The sequence below is a fragment of the Sturnus vulgaris genome, chromosome 4 (assembly GCF_052056855.1).
Source record: "Sturnus vulgaris isolate bStuVul1 chromosome 4, bStuVul1.hap1, whole genome shotgun sequence".
NCBI classification, from domain to species: domain Eukaryota; kingdom Metazoa; phylum Chordata; class Aves; order Passeriformes; family Sturnidae; genus Sturnus; species Sturnus vulgaris.
The window spans coordinates 33,290,033-33,307,056 of record NC_142246.1 but is presented as its reverse complement, the minus strand read 5'-3'; the positions used below and the strand labels follow the sequence as shown (position 1 = coordinate 33,307,056).

Genomic DNA, 17,024 nt, shown 5'->3' with positions numbered 1-17,024 from the left:
GAGTTTCCAATCCCATAAATATTTAACAGTTGGAATAATAACACTCAGTGCTTGAGTTAGATAGCTTTTCATTTATGGACTACTGAAGTATGTTGAAGTATATAGATCTTTATTTTCTGTGAAATTATGCTTAGATTCTACAGGAATACACATTCACTTAGAAAAGTCTTGCTCAAACAATAAATTATTTCAGTCTCAGACAAGAAAGTGGGAACATATGGCAAATGCAACTTTAATAAAATATTTCCAGACAGGCTTTTTAAAGTGGTTTATATAAAGCAGAAAAATATTTACTCCTTCTAGAACTGATATACTGTGGTTAAAATTATTAATATTTTTCTTTTGTACTTTCACTTTTTTATTTTTCTTCTAAAAGTGGAACAAAACCCACATTCACCTTGAGTGTAGAACTTAAATCTTTCTATTACATATTCCCTGCCTGGATGTCACACTAAGGCCACTTAAGTCGCTTCAGCGCCAGTCAGAAATGTTCAGAAACACTTCTGAGTGCTTTAATTGTTCATCAAGACCTAACCCTTTGAACATTGCTTTAAGGCATATTGGCTCTGCTCTTGAGTCACTGAAGCAAAATTGGAGCATCTGGATGCAGTGTCAAAATAGCCCAGGGAGCTCCAGTGCAGCACCCAAGTGGATAATCTCAACACAGAATACAAACACTGCATTAGCGATCGCCGGAAGGCTACACTTCATCTTCCTCTGAAATACTATACAAGAAAAGTTAAAGGATGATACTTTTTTTTCTTTGTATCGTCTGTTGTGTGAACAAAGAATCAAGCTGTGTTTTGATGTTTTGTCAAGTGTTTGGCAGCATTTTCAATCCTTGTTTGCCCTACTAATCCACTGATTTTTCTTTTCTTTGGACAAAGCAATGAATGTTTTTTAAAGTTTATGCTGCATTGGATATGTTAGTGCAAAGGAAGGAATTCAATCAATTATGTTGCCATTGAATCAAAGTAGAGGAAGAATAAGTATGATTATATTTTAGTTGCCTATTAGTACCATAACATCTAATTATACTCTCTTAACTTGTTCATAAAATTTTTATAATTCTGTTACCTATGTGAAATAATATTTCTTTTGCTTTGTTTGCTTTCACAGATGGCAGCAAAATTGCATTCCACTGATTGAAAAGAGCGTTGTAAGTAACTCTTTTTGTTTCCCCTGTTGAATTAAGCATCACATTTTATTTTTCTAAATCCACTAAGATTTTGTCTTATGGATAAAACTGTCTTCTTCCTTGGAAACTGGTGAACAATTAATACTCTGTGAGAGCCTGTGAGACATCTGGCATGTGGCTACAGATACAATTCCCAAGCCAGATTTCTTTTGCCATCGGCAAGAATAGTTTATGTAAGGCTTAGGCCAACAGGTCAAGAAATATAAATGCAGAAGCATGCTAAACATACCACCTGACATCAGGCTTTTCCTGGAACATGGTTGATCTGCAGAGTGCACACCAGAATGAATACTGGAGTGCAAAACTGGGGCACAGCAGCACATACAGTCTGTTTCCTGACCTCCTGTTTTTCTGACCATGAATCTAGGATTTTATTTATATACGTGTATAAGTGAAACTAAATACAAACAGAAGCATAAGACTGATTTGAGGATTTACTATTTTTATTTGATTCAGATAATGCATTTAGATTGCATGATATATTTATATATATGTATAGAAGCCTAACATGCAGTAAAATATTTTGTTCAATGATACTAAAAAAAAAAAAACAACTCTGCTAAACACCCTGCTTCACACTCCTATTCAAACTATTCACATTACTCTTCCAAATACATTAACAAAATATATTCCATTTGGAACATGTCAAGTAAATGGGTAACACTTTTTCTAGCACGTCTAGCTGCCATTAATTTAGTTAGTATTCATTGTAATTACACTCATCATAATGAATTCATTTAGTATTAATGTGAATATTATACAACTTTTTAGACAATCCATTATAATTCAGCAATAATTAATGTACATATTAAATGAAGTGTTACTACTTACTGCTATGATAAAGCCATGTTGTTTCATTTGAAAAGTTTTAGAGGAAGTTACGTTTAATCTCATTGGTATTCCAATCGTTGCCAGGAGATATTCTTCAATAGCAAAGGGCAATACTCCTTGGGAGACTTGTTAACTTTTCAGAGAGATTCCATGTTTGCACTTGTCTACTGATTCACTTATAAGATACTAGCATTTGAAACCAGATACTTCATGGACATGATAATGCAAAAAACCCATCGAACTCTCCTAAAATAATGAAAATTTTCTGACATTTCAGACAATATTCAATAAAAGATGCCTGAGTTTATAAGTGAAGTTCTGTAGCACTTACATTTTATGATTCTTCTTCCCTTCTACCCTCTAAGAGTAAGCCAAAACTGAGAAGCAAGCATTTTAAATGTATCACACATCAACAGGATTAGGTGCCTCAAAAGCATCCATGCCCACTTCAGGCAGCTGCCTAAAAGTAATGACTAGAGGAAATATAGCAAAAGAAGAATGCCCATGGATTAGGGTAAAATTGTCTGGACAGCATTGTGTCTCTGGGCAGTAATTAAAAATGTATGCCCAGGGAAGGGTATGAGATAGAACTAGATTCCCCAGGCTCCAGCAGTTTTAGCTCATGAAATTTCATCAGAATGTGTGTGGTTTCTAAAGACTAAGATTTTTGTTTTGTTTATATTTTGGTTCCCTGAATCTATTCCTGCAAACCTATTTAATTCTTTAAAGAGGTATGAGTTGCATGGGTCTACTACCCTGTTCATTTTGTGCATAAATAAATTTTGTTGTTGTTTTGAATGTGATTTCTTCTATCTTAGTTTGAATCTACATTGCATTGGATTTGATCGAGCTGTAAACAATCCATTCCCTTTATGCCATCAGTGATTTGTGAACCTCATCTGCATCCTTCTTTGGAGATCTACTTTTCAAGAGAAGTATCTGACATTGTATAGAAGTTGTTAATCTTTCCTGCCTTGTTCTGGATTTTGCATGCTATTTGTGGCTTTCAAAGTGTGAGAAGTTCTTAGGTTTATACTATTTCAAGATCATTCCCTCAGTTTTTCCTTCTTCGTTTCTTACTGAATGCCAATATTGGATAGCTATGCAACTGTGGGCTCATTTCTCCATGGTGACTGTCAATTCCAGGCCTGCTTCATTAAATTTTCCACCTTCCCTTACGTTCTCTTGTGTATCACTCTACATTTATTTGCAGGCTTTTATTCTGCATTGTTTTGCCTTGTCTCTCAGACTTGTGAGTATAAAATTTCTGGAATTCTACACTGTCTGTCCTTTTCCTGGCTAACCCAAATAACTCCAATCAGGAACATTTCTCAACAACCCTCATCCCTCTTCCCAGATTATTTATGAAAGTTGAACATCACAGGCCCTAGACAAACTCTTTGAAAAAGTTCAGCAGAAATGTCTCTCAATTTCAGGAACTGGATCTTCACTTCTAACTCTCTACTACTTTGCTTTTAAAGACTCAGTTATACATGCCTGCCTTCTTACCTGCTTACTTTTTATTATAGCCTTTGTTGAGAAACTCTAGGAAAAAACCTTCTGCAAATCCAACGTAGGCTCCTACTGAGCAACTCCAGGCTACCAAATCACTCACATTCACATGTCTGTTGAATGATAAAAAGTGCTTCAGTAGGTGTACAAAGTAATAATTTCCATTACAAAAGCCTTCTTCACTTGTTCAAAATATAGCATATTTATCAAATGTCTTACTTGAGTTTTGTGTTATAGTTTATACTAACTATATGGACTTTAGTATACTTAAGTCTGATAAAAAACACTTTTCTTTATATCTGCTTTTTAACTTTCCATGAAAATTTTATTTTCACAGCAGTTTACATCTTCTAGTTCTCAGTACCTTTGCAATGTTAGGTGAGAGATAAATGCACCCTCAACAGTCAATAAGATATATCATTTGTGAATTTCATAAAAATGTTTAGTGAATACTATCTTTCTAATGATTTGTTACTATTCACTTTCTCATCACTTCCTTTCTCCTTCAAGTGGATGTTCCCACTGAGAGTTATTAGGATACATTATTATGCCGAAAGAAATCTTCACCTGTAGTTTTACAAAATACGTCAATGTCATGCTAATTAATAAGAATTCAGCTAATCTATGAACTTCTGACTTTGTTTCTGCTAATATGTTTGAACTTGGGCTTAACTTGTGCTCATCTTTATTGTTCCCCTTCCTGTTGAATTTTACAGATTACTTGTAGGCTGGGCATTCTTATTTAGTATTTCACACTAAAATGAATTAAATTTTGCAATAGAATAGTGCATCAGTAAAACAAATGTTAATAGTTATGAAATAGTTGCCCCTATGAGAAAGAGAATTAGAAACTATTTAGAACCATCCTAGATTGTTTTAAAAGTTATTTTATTACTTCAAAAAAATAAATTCATTGAAACAAATGGTTTCATAAACTACCTTTTTTCAACTGGTGTATTAATAAGGAATTAAGTCTCTTTAGTTAAAGTGGACCAGCACAGCCACTGCAGGCACCGCCCCTTTTTGAACTCAGCAGTTGCCACTTGTGAAGTGTTAATGAAATTTTTGTCCACTTTTTGTATGGCAATGTTTTCTGTCTTTCCAGTGTTGAAGTATCCTTCTCCCTTTCTCAGGCAAAATCCATTCATCCAGTAGCTAGCTTCCTGCTTCTGTGTAAAAGAGACTGCAGCATTAAACTTTAAATGGTTCAAATCAGGCCTAATTATGCTCAGATACATAATGTTTAAGTTAGCATGTTGAACGCTTGGTTTACTCAAGTAAACCAGATAAGCCTATTCTCAGTACTACTTCTGCTATTGTTGTATACCTTCCAGCTTTCAGTGTCATCAAACTCTTTTCTGTTTAGATGTGACCTCAGGCTCTAGGAAGGTGAACTGATTCCTTCTTACAGGCTAATGATACTTAGTTAAAAGTCGTCTTGTCTTATCACTTATCACTATTCCATAACATGCCGTTACATTTTTTTATTTCTCATTATGTAATGATTCAAACTATTTAGCTCCAGTTACTGTTAGGGACTTAAGAACCTGTTTGCAGAGATACAGAACTCCAAAGGTTGAAATGAAAGTGAGGTGTTGACTCAAAATTGTTGCAGATATACAATTACTAGCACATAGAGCTGGTTAATGTTTCCTGAAAAGTTTAAATCTTTCATTCTGTTTTTGCTAAATAGATGGCATACTATTTAAAACACTGTTTTTTCGTTTCTTGTAGGGATGAATTCTGACTATCTTGAGAGATGGCAAAAAAAATTTAAACATTTCAATGACAAAATTACCAGCATTTTATTTAAAAAAAAAAAAAAAAAAAAAAAAAAAAAAAAAAAAAGCCAGTCTTTAGGAACTATTTAATGTACTGTGTTTCACACATACTTTGAGGGCGTTTTCTGTCTGGTTTGTACTAATGCTTATCTGGTGGCACAAATGCAATCTAGGCTCACTCATACGTTTCTGGTATGACTAGCTGAGATACATAATGAGAAGGATTTTCTTTTTAATCTGATATGTTAATCTGCATTTTTTCAGGCAATAATGCTCTCTTGTTTTAGGAGATACATGGTATTTGCTCATCTTGTTTCTGTGCATTTGCGGATTGGATGTCACTCTAGCATTTGTTCAATGCCTTATTCTTTCAACTTTTGTGACCTTTTAAGGTTTTGTTCATGTTCACAGTTTTTCTTTTCATGACTGATACGGATGTTTCCCTTTTTAAGTACCTACATGGTGGCTGTTCTGGAGCTGTCCTTGGGGAAAATGGGGTTAATTCAGTGGAGATTGGTCTCTCAGTGGTACATCTAGTTCTTCTTTTGCAATACAAAGATGGAGAAATGCCTATGCATGAATACTCATGAAGAGTTTTATCATGGAAATTTATGAATTCATCTCTTAATCCAAATGAAATATCTTTAAACTGTGGTAATCTTGAATCAGTTTAATTTAAAGGAATTCAAAGAAACTAGGTTCTGACTGGGATCCCAGCAAGGAGGATCAGATTGCAAGTTCCATGTTGTGTGCCCAGTGCTTGAACATTCTTAGGGATTGTATCCTGTTGCTTTCACTTAAGCTTTGCTTTTCAGGATTAGGAACTATCTCAGTAAAGGAATTAAAAAATAAGCGCCTAAAGACACACTTTCTGAGCGATATGCAATACCCAACACTTCAGCCCAGAGTCCTTTTCTGTAGTATTGTTTAAGCTCTGAGAAAAATAGTATTTGCAATGAGAACCTTTGACAACCTTTTGCCATGTTTGCTGGCAGGCACTGATTTAATGCTAATGTGACAGCTAAGATTTTAGTGAGAGACCCATGTATTTCTCTAAGAGAAGTGTTACACATTCTGAAAACCAGACAGATTTTTCTGGCCAGTGTCTCCTCACATTTGCACCAGTAGGGATTTGCTGAGTACCCAATTTATCTTTCACAGGATAGCACATGTCTATCTTATATAGAAATGTTTATCATCCTTTTTGACATTTGTCTAAATAGTCATACTTTTTTAGAGAAATAAAACAGACTTTTTTGTTGTTAATATTCCCCCAAAAAACTGCCAGACATATAATGCAAGACATCAATTTAGGATGAGCTTGCATTCTAGCAAATCAAATTATATTTCTTACAAAATACGTTCACAATTGGCAGTAGACACTTCTCAGGGAAAAAAAAAAACAAAGACATGAAAATACATAGTATAATCTCAATAACATTTAGAATGTTAGAAATGCTGATATATTAAAGTAAGCTCTGTAGTATTTCAAGAACTGGATGAAAAGTGTTTTTTGTTGGGTTTTGTTTGTTTGTTTGTTTTTTCTAGTAAGGCTTATTTCTATCTAGATAAACTATATTATTTAGCCATGCCTGTGGGCAGAAAGAAATTATCTTTCACACCAGATCTCTACTTTTTATATAGCTCATCCTAATAGAGATTTTCAGATCTGAAATCTTAATCCTTTTAGTTGATATGTAATTTTGTATTTTTTAATTGCATAATTTCACTTCTTTTCGCCTCTGCCAGTTCTTTAACCTATGTTATAGTAGTTTCATATGGTGATAATTGTATTAAAGAAATCTCAATGTAGAATCTGAGTGGAAGTAGAAGAAGTAGAAGAAATATGATACAACTATATTTCTGACTTTATTGAACAAGTAATGCAGCTTTGCTTCTTGGTTTGTGTGTCCCAAAGGTCATGTATTTGGGTCAAAGCAGAATTTACTATCAGTAGTTTCTCAGGTTTGGGATAAAATTCTAAAATCTTCTCTATTTTCCACACTAGCCGTTAAATGTCTTAATTGATTAAAATGAACTTCTGAACCTCTTTTGTTGTACATCCTCCAATTATATTAATGTATTTCAATTAAAAGTGCTCGGTTCATTCTCATGTTTAGATGTCAACCAGCAGTCAGTTATAGGGCCGCAGAAGTATATGGAGATTATAGTTAAATATCCCTATTATTCCTATATTTACAGGTAGAGTAATTTACTGTTATGAATTAGAATTCATTTATATTTCCAAAGTTCTTGCATCTCTAAGTGATGCAGATTAAATTTCCCTTTGAATAAAAACTGAGATTTGGAAGTCCTGTTTTCTTTCACGTTGAAATTACTTTTCAGTTAGGCAGTGATTTGTGCATGACTTTTATAATTTTGCAGTGTTACATTTTTCAGAAACAGTAAATAATTTTCTCATTTACTATTTGAGTCAGAATAGACAGATTATTCCTACTATTCTCACTAATATCATCTATATGATATATTTTATTCCTCAATTCAGTGTCCGAAGTCAGTTATCTTGAAAAGTGAGATAAATTACTCTTCTCTATGATAATTGTGAATCAAACACATCATGTTTCCTATGTTTAACAACTCTGCGGATTTTTCTATTTTGAAATTTTAAGAATTGTTCATTGAGCTAAACATTTTTGATAGAGGTGATGGTGGAAGTAATCCATTGATCTGGGAATGGCTATGGTTCTTCGCTGTTTTTTCTCTCACCAGGAGAGAGTGTGACAGCAAATATTTCATTTGGTATCAGATTCCCCCATTATTAAACTGTTAATAAGTCTATTACTAAGTTATTACAACACTACTAATTCAGGCCCCAGGTCATTAAGAAACTTACTTTTACCTCGACGAGATAAGGTATCCTGAGCTATGGATACAGTGAAATTCCCATTGGTATTAGAGGTTACTTCCATTATCTGAAGGGCAATTTTTTTACACTTATGTTTAGCTTATCTAGTATTGTGATTTGGAAATTAAAAGATCTAGCAGAATTTTTAACCTATAAAAAAAAAATCAGTGACTACAAATAATAACCTAGAAAATTCCACCTGCTTCCTCAGGTTAGCAGTATTCATACTTGTTTACTATTTTTTGTTTTAAGTGATGCATTTGCATCTGGAACTATTAGGATTCAGGTAAAAGAGATACTTCAGAGGTGTCCCATGCATGAGATGTTCCTCTGCCACTCATTCCTTAATGCATAGTTGTGTGTTCAAGCATAATCCTCATTTAGAAGTACTGTGGAGTGGAGCCTACCCTGTGGAAGCTCTTGAAAATGTAAAACTACCCAGAGGTTTCAAGCTTGCAGCAGTTATTAGTCTTCAAAGCAGCCTCTGCCTCAGACTAGGGTAGAAAACAAGTGGCTGGCGGTACAGTATTGTTTTGCTTTGAATCCTCAAGCTTTAGTTCATATTTTTACCTTCTTTCATATGTTGAGTAGAGAAATGTATGAGATTTTTACAGTAGAAGGAAAATAGTATCAAAAAACTGTTCTTGCAGTCAGCTTTGCAAGCCTTTCAGAAAACTCATTTCTCATGGACGTCATCCTTTCATGCTTCCCTTGTCGAGACTGCTTTAAACAACAGTTTCATTTATATCCTAGCAAACTTTCACACCAATTCACAACATAATTAAATTAGACCCAGAAGTTCACTAGCCAAGCAAAGTCTCTTTTCAGAACTATCAAAGGAAAAGTAAAACATTTCAAAGAAAGATTACAATTTTTTTCTAGAGCCAAAAAGCCACAATCCTCTTTCCAGTTAGCTTTATGTTTATAATAGTTCAAATAGTTTTCTTACTGAAATATATATGCCAAGGACAAACAGAACATTTCTTAAGAAACATATATATGCAGTTAACAAATTGAAATAACTTAGACCATTTCCTGTATTGCCCTTTAAGCCAGATGTAAGAAGATAAAAATAAAATGGATGAAATTTCATGATCATCACGAAATATTTCCTTTTCTTCTGAGTGGCAGGAAATAAACATCTAGGATTAACAGATGAGGGAGCTTCTGTTATATGTTATTAATACTATTTTATTGAATCATTCAAATGGGAGTGTAGTAAAGCAATAACTGACTACAATCAAAGTAAAATTCCCTGCCTTCTGAAATTTTACAAATTCAGTGTAATTTATTTTATAATACACTTGCATTAAAATTTATGCAAAATATGTGAATAAAAAGTCTGGTTGAGAAAGAGCTGTTTTCTGCACATGTCTCCCCTTTTTTACTGTTTCTAGATTAGTTTCAAACTTCTGCTTACTAATGGTAATAGAAAATGCAAATTCAATGGGAAACTTATTTCTTACAAAGTTAAATACATATATAGTGGACTTTAGATTTAAGTTACTTTAGCCTCAGGGAGCAATTAACCAGCTTCCTCTTATTCTTGATGAGTACTAGTGATGAAAGGTTATGAAAAAAAATATAGGAGCTCAAGGGATGACTTTCTGTCCGGTGTCCTTTTTTTTTTTTCCCCAGAAAATATCCAACTGTTGTCTGAAATTGTTTTCCTGCCCTTTATAAAGTTAAATTACTATATCACAAATTACTGTAAACTATGCCCAGAGATAATGAATTTGTAAAAATTCCTTAAATGTTGCCAATTCCAAAAAATAACTTCTAATTGAATATTCTTCACAGTGACATAAACTTGTTTCAAATGTTCCTGCTCTGCTACAGCAATTGAGATGTAATAATGCACATCACTGAGTGTATACCTACATAGAGACTTCATTTTTAATTTTTATTAAACCTGTTCGTTTGCCTGCAAGGGATTACTTGCATATATTTAACTCAATATATATCAGACCACATTTGTATTTAATGCTTAGTTAATTGTGAAGACACCTTGACTTCAATATTATGCTTTAAAATTAACTCCAGTGAACTGTGACTGAAAATTACTTTATAGGTTATTAGGTGTAATCTGAAAAAATAAGCACTTAATCTGTATTATGTTGCTTTTACTGCAGCAGACTGAAAGATTGTTTAGGAATGAGTGCCAGTGTTCTTACATTTGTTTACAATTTACATGCACAAACCATGTACATAAAAGGGAAAATACTAATACCTCTTATCTCACATATATATTAAGTTTCAATAGAGAGACTGTAGGGAGATGATGAGTTTTTTTACATAAAACTTTCATAGCATGTAAATCTACTTGAGCATCTGCTTTAAGAAATTTGCATGCTACATGCTAGAACAATTACTAGGCCCATCTAATCCTATAAATTCATGTGGTTATAGAGTGATCTCTACAAAGCCTATCGCTGCCTATCACTGAGTTGAAAGTGTGATGCTCAGCTGGTTTTATTTGACCTTGGTTTTGATTTCCACATCTTTATCTCATGTCCTTTCTTTGTCTTCATCTTCAGCAGTAAAGGTCATTTGCAACAAATTGCTCCTGAGAGCAGTAGCAAATTAATTTTATAAAGCATTGTCAGCACCAGTGCAAATCTCTGCCACTACCAAACTTTGCAGAGATGCTAGTAGTTCATCATTTCTGATCTAGATAACGTCCAAATCTCTACAAAATACATTCCCTGGTTTACATTCTTCTTCATGATTCACTCTTTTGCCTAAGACCACAACATTACAATTTGTTTAGTTTTGATCAATTAATTTACACTCCAAAGCAAAAATTAGTAATCTGCATAAATATAAATGCTTCTGAATTGATCATTATCAGTTCCTGATTCAGATGTGTTAGAGCATATCCAAAGAACAATAACAAAATTTATAAAGGGCACAAGTGTGATGAGGAGTGGCTGAGGCAGCTGGGATTGTTTAGCTCAGTTTACCTTATCACTCTCTACAACTACCTGAACAAAGATTACAGTGAGGTAGGAGTTGGTCTTTTCTCCCAAGTAACAAGGGATTGGACTAGAAATGGCCTCAAGTTGTCATATTAAAAGTTTAGATTGAGTACTAGGAAAAGTTTTTTCACCAAAATAGTTTTCAGCCATTGGAACAGGCTGCCCGGGAAGTGGTGGAATCACCATCCCTAGAGGTATGTAAAAGATGAGTAGATAGGCTGCTTAGGGATATGGTTTAGTTATGAGCTTGGCAGTGCTGGGTTAATGTTTAGGTCTGGTGATCTTAGAGGTCTTTTCAAGCCAAAATGATTCTATAAATTGCTCATTATATGTATTATCATAGTACACCTTTTTTTTTTTTTTTTTTTTTTTTTTTTTAATACAGAGGAAACTGGCTATCCAGGGACATTTTCAGTAAAATGTAAGACAATACCTGAAAATGTAATTAACAGGTCTGATAGAAAAGGGAAATATTTTAAATATACTCAGTTGCTTCAAGACAAAATGCTCAGGCTTCAAGTAACCAATTTTTACAAATAGCAATGACATACATTCTAGTTAGGGGTTAGAACTCTTAAGGCTTCGTACCTATATTCCCTTCTACTTAAAACCAAACCTATGAGACAAGTTCTGCTAACAGTGTATCTTTCTAGGGCACTCTTTAATGACTTCCGTCCAAAGGCTCTGGCTCCTCACTAGATATGGATGCAGCTGAGGTAGAAATTCATCATTTTCTTCCACCGGTGATTCTGGGCCAGCAGAAGAGCAATATGTCTATAGCACATCAGAAGACTCCTTTTCAGGGGGACACCATGTTAAAAAATTGTTGTTTCTACCACCGTATGATTACGTGGCACAGGTGTGTTTACTGCAAGTACAGTCCAGAACACAACGGTGGCTAACCCAATTCGTGCTACTACATGCTGCTGTTGTAAATACTGTGCTACTTAAAGAAAATTGATAAGTGAATACGAGTAGCAATTTTTATAAACAGCTACTATGAAAAAGGAGTAAAATCATAGCTCCATTAAAGTAAACAATGTAATTTCCACTGATTTCATCCCAGAGACTCAGCTCCCTGTGAAAAGCACTGGCTTATACTATCTGAGAATACAGTTTCTTCCTGGCTCCTTGTGTTGCTGCCATTATTAGAAGAAGTGAAGCTTTTCTTTAATGCTATTTCTTTCACATATTTTGAAGTATTTTTGCATAAATACACTAAATAATAGGTAGTTTATTGTCTTCATTTTCAGATATTTGCAAATAGACTAAAGGAAAAGAATTACCAAAATAATTACACTCAGTTCATATACTCTTTAAGAATATATGGAATTACTTGAGTGTCAGAATAGTTTTTTTATGTTATCCCCTTACTAAAAAAAAATTATAACATTACAGATTTGTAAAAGTAGTCTTTTTTCCTAATATTTAGCTTTATCAGTATTAAGAAGCATTTTATAACTACGTCCTCTTTTGTGCTAGTATACACAATACACCGTTATGGATTTTCAGATAAAACACTCCAGATAGAGCTCTTCCTTGATAGAGGAGCATCTGTAGTATTGTCAGTTGCAGTTTTCCAAAATTCAACGGGAGATTGACCAAAAAATGTCGGTCTTTAAAAAATGTCATTGCAGTATAGATGTGTCTGTCTGTGTCTGCATCTGCACGTGTATGCATGTGTGACAACCAGTGCTGCTGCCTCTTCTATACACATTTTGAACTGTCGATTTTGCTTTGTTACAAAAGCTCTTCTCCTTAGCCTCCTGTGCTTTGCCTAGCATAGTTATTTATCTGCCTAGTTATTTATTCCTATCCCCAAATTCCAAATCAGCCTAGTCAGCTCCACCTCCACATGACTTCTGCCCTTACCCAGCTCAGCCACCCAGCCTACCATCAGTCTTCATGCCTGCCTCAAGTATGTCTGAATTCCCCCTCCCTTCTGTCACTGCCAGCATTTTGTGTGGCCAGAGTGCTGCACCAGCCTGTCAGCTGAGTTGTCACCCTTCCTTTGCCATTTGTTGTCTCTTCATGTGCAAAATTCCTGGGAGGAAGCTGAGATACTGGTCCAGTAAAAAGATAAAGAGGATGGCCAATACCAAATTAACAGGTTTCACAGCTGTAAAATGGAACAAGAGAAGTCTGACGAAGTAAGGACAAAGCCACACCTGCTTTCTACACTGGCTAAAATGGCAGCTGAATAGCTGGACAGAAAACTTATTCTCAGGCAAGTCTAAAATACATTAGATTAGCTTCCTTTGTGACACACTAAAATACTGTAATTTGTGGGAAAAAAAATAAGAGTGTCTTCATGGGAGATTATTTTCTACTGATGTGAATAAATAGGTCAGCTGCAAAGAACAGAGATTTTGCCAAGAAATACTCAAAATTTCCAGTTTCCATTTTAATTGAAATATTTGCTACTTAAAGCCACTTTTAATTAATCTAGATGTGCAAAACATACTTAATTATATCTTCTTGCTTCCCAGTGTGTAGCTTCTGATTTAAATCCATCAAAATATGTCCTTTATGTTTTCGGTACACCTAAATTCTTAAAATGCACGATCAACAATATCAGACATGCATTGTGTTGTGGTGAAAAGGCTCAGTATGTAATAAAAATCACAACTCTTTCGCAGTAGATGCAGGAAAAAGAGAGGGCTGTCTGCAACTCTACTTTATAATTTCCAAGCAGGATATAAACTTAAGTCCTGCAGAGTTGTTAAATCTCACTTACCTTGCTTATTATAGGGTATTAGAATAGTAGATGGCTCTACATTCAGACATCTCCTGCAGGAAAATTCTTCTATTTCCTCTTAAAACTAAATACTTTGAAATTATAGGAAAATAATTCATGTTAAGATGGAACATTTTTTATCGTATCCTAATGTAATATATGGTTTATTTTGCTGGAGCATTTTCAGTCATTTGCAGACACTGTTGCTTTGTGCTTGTTGTTATAGGTGAACTGGTTTTTTGCTGCTCTTGTATAAAAACAGTGAACATACAGAGAAATCAGCAGGGAATACAGACAAATTCTGATTCAGTAACCGATCGTGGCGTCTTTTTACCTCTTGGAGTAAAGCATTGCATAATAAAGTTTATTCTAGACTTTTATCTTTTAGTCTAACATAAGTGAGAATGGGAAAAAAACCAGGAGGAATCCTTAAAAAAAAAATCTAAAAATGAACTAGCAGCACTAATTAAAAAAAAAAAAAAGTCAACAAACCAAACACAACACACATCTAACTGTACAGCTGTGATAACCAAAACATAGTTATCTCAAACTCTGGTGTGTCTGTCGGGACTGCTTCAATACATCTGTTTTATTGTGTTTAAAATATTGTGTACAGAAATGTCTGAGCCTGCAGAGTTTACTTGTTTCTCAGAAGAAAGACTCTGCAGGAGAGAGTTTCCATCCTGTGGAGCTTACAGACTCTGCAGGATCTTTTGCTCAATGACCCTAGTTTATCAACAATTCATTTGTGTGACTGAATCTTATGTCTCCCAGATAAATGAGTTTCAGATCATTAAGGCTGTACTGTTCTTGTTAGCAAGAATATATGATTGGTCAGAGGAATGCCAAAATGTCCTTTTCTAAAACACAGGAAAATAATGATTATAGAATGTGTTTTCAGTTTGGTTTACAGTTAACTTATGAGGTATTTCTTTTCCATTCTCAGGAAGAAATTATTGATGAGATTTCCTAATTCTGAATAGATTTTAATATTTTTTTAATTCTCTTTGATAAAAAATTTGCTTTTATACAATATGGGCTGAATTTGAATGTCAACTAAACCTTAATAAGGAAAAAAACAACATATACAAAAAGAGATGCCTTCCATCTAATGTATTGCATGTTAAATGTGTAAAAACTAGAGTCTGGTAAAAAAAATAGGAAACTAAAAGGAAAGCTTCATGGCAGAGGAAAAGTCTCACTTTTTTTTCCTTATTTTTTCCTTTTTTTTAATATTTGGCAAATATGAAGACATTTTATTTAAAATTGCTAAGATTTTAAATTTTTCTTTGCCCATCTTAAAAAAAGTAGTAAATTCTAGAAAAGTAGGCTGTATGGAAATCTATTGTGTCAAATATATATTAGAGCCATAGATCTCAGAAGAAATAATTTATAAATACACTTATCATATAGAATATCAAACTGCAGCAGTATTTGAAACCACTCCGTTTTCAATGAATGAATCTGATGAGTGTGCCAGTGTAATACTCAACATGCATAGTCACAATAGTTCTGCAGTCAGTTTTATGTATTTATTAATATGTTAATGAATTTATTTCACTATTAAGTAACTTTGTGCAGAAATCATGGAATAATCTTTGCTTGATTATTAATGTATGAATACAAATTCTGCTATTGTCATTTTGTCATATTAAAACTAAAGCTAAAAGAGATACTGATGCTATTCTAATATTTGTTTAATATGGGTACAATTACACAAAGAAAATGACCTGTATAAATAATCAGGTTTTTACATTCACCTATTCCTATAAAATATTTGAAAGCAGAACGATCCTATTACTATAGAAGCAACACAGATATTCTCCAAGAAGATCTCACAGATACTGATGCACTTTTGGTTTGATTACACATGTTCTCTGTTTTCCCTGCTTTAGAAGACTTGTTTCAGCTTAGATATTCTGAGTTTAGGTATTTTTAGAAATATTAATATTTAAAATTACATGCATGAGAACTAAATTACTATAAAATAAGCTTTTGCTTCTATTTGTAATAGTCATGTGCATATCTAGTGCAACCAATTTAAACCAAAATGCAAGTCTTCAAAAAATATGGTATTCTGAAGTTATGAAGAGCAAAGGAATACAGAAAAGAAGTCTGTAGTGTAAAATTTCATCTTGCATTTTTCATTCCCTGTTATGTTTTTCTTGACTTGCCCTATTTCATGTCATTTACTATTAATTTGAACAATATAGTAGCAATTAGAACATATGTGCTACCATATTTTCTTAACTTCTTTTAAAAAATTCTCATTTATGGATTTTGCTCACTTTTTCTTCTCCATTTCTTGGCATGCACTATTGCAAATACAGTTTAAATGTCAATCAGCTTTTGCCCTTGCATTCTTCTCTTCCTGTCTTTCATGAAAAAAACCTCGGACACAGACTTTAGACTTGATAGGAATAGACCCTCAGTGTTCCTATGACAGAAAACAAGAATTAGGGGAGGGTAATGACAATTATATTTTCTAATGGAAAAAATAATAAGCAGAAAGTAGATTGTCTCCTGGCTTTCTGAGCTCATTTTTTTCTATTTTTGAAAAAAAATTGTTCCCAATTAGTTCTAAGTTTATGTGCTTCATATGCATATTGCTGCCCAGCAGGTGCATCTCTGTTTCCATATGACATTTTACACTTCAAGGAAGTCAGCTTTCAGTGAAGTGTCATCCTTTGGTACGCCTGTGCTCGTTCCTCAGAAATGAAACACTTGGAGGAGGCATGTCAGTTCCTATCCATTTCTGCTGAAAGGTGGGAAGCTTCAAGTGGCAGCCTGTCTGCTTTGCTGTCAGCTTACACGGCAGCCAGAGGCCCAGCCACCTGACTGCTCACAGCATCCCCACACGGCCTGCCCAGAGTCTAAGGCCTATGGCTACTCCTGGCTTTTTAAAGAATTCACTGGTGGTCCACTAAGCCTCCAGATAAAACTCTTCAAGCCCGGCGTTAGTGCAAGGCTGTAAGGTGTGCTGAAGATGTGAGATGTCAGTTCTGAACCTTGGCCCATACCCGCAGCTCTCAGGGCCTGTCCCACCGTCCTGAGGGCCTCTGGAGCCGCCCCGGGGCTACCAGCCAGGGGACAGTACCGGGGGCTGCCTGACTGCTGCCCT

The 17,024-nt window shown here is 34.4% G+C and overlaps 1 protein-coding gene across 26 annotated transcripts in view; it reads left to right on the top strand.

Moving 5' to 3' along the window:
• Nucleotides 1-17,024, top strand: part of TENM3 (teneurin transmembrane protein 3) — a 1,293,899-nt gene that overhangs the window by 433,670 nt on the left and 843,205 nt on the right. For all 26 annotated transcript variants that reach the window (XM_088163549.1, XM_088163548.1, XM_088163550.1 and 23 more), the window contains one exon: nt 1,120-1,159. The gene's annotated coding sequence lies outside the window, so the exon portion shown is untranslated. The remainder of the gene's footprint in view (nt 1-1,119; nt 1,160-17,024) is intronic.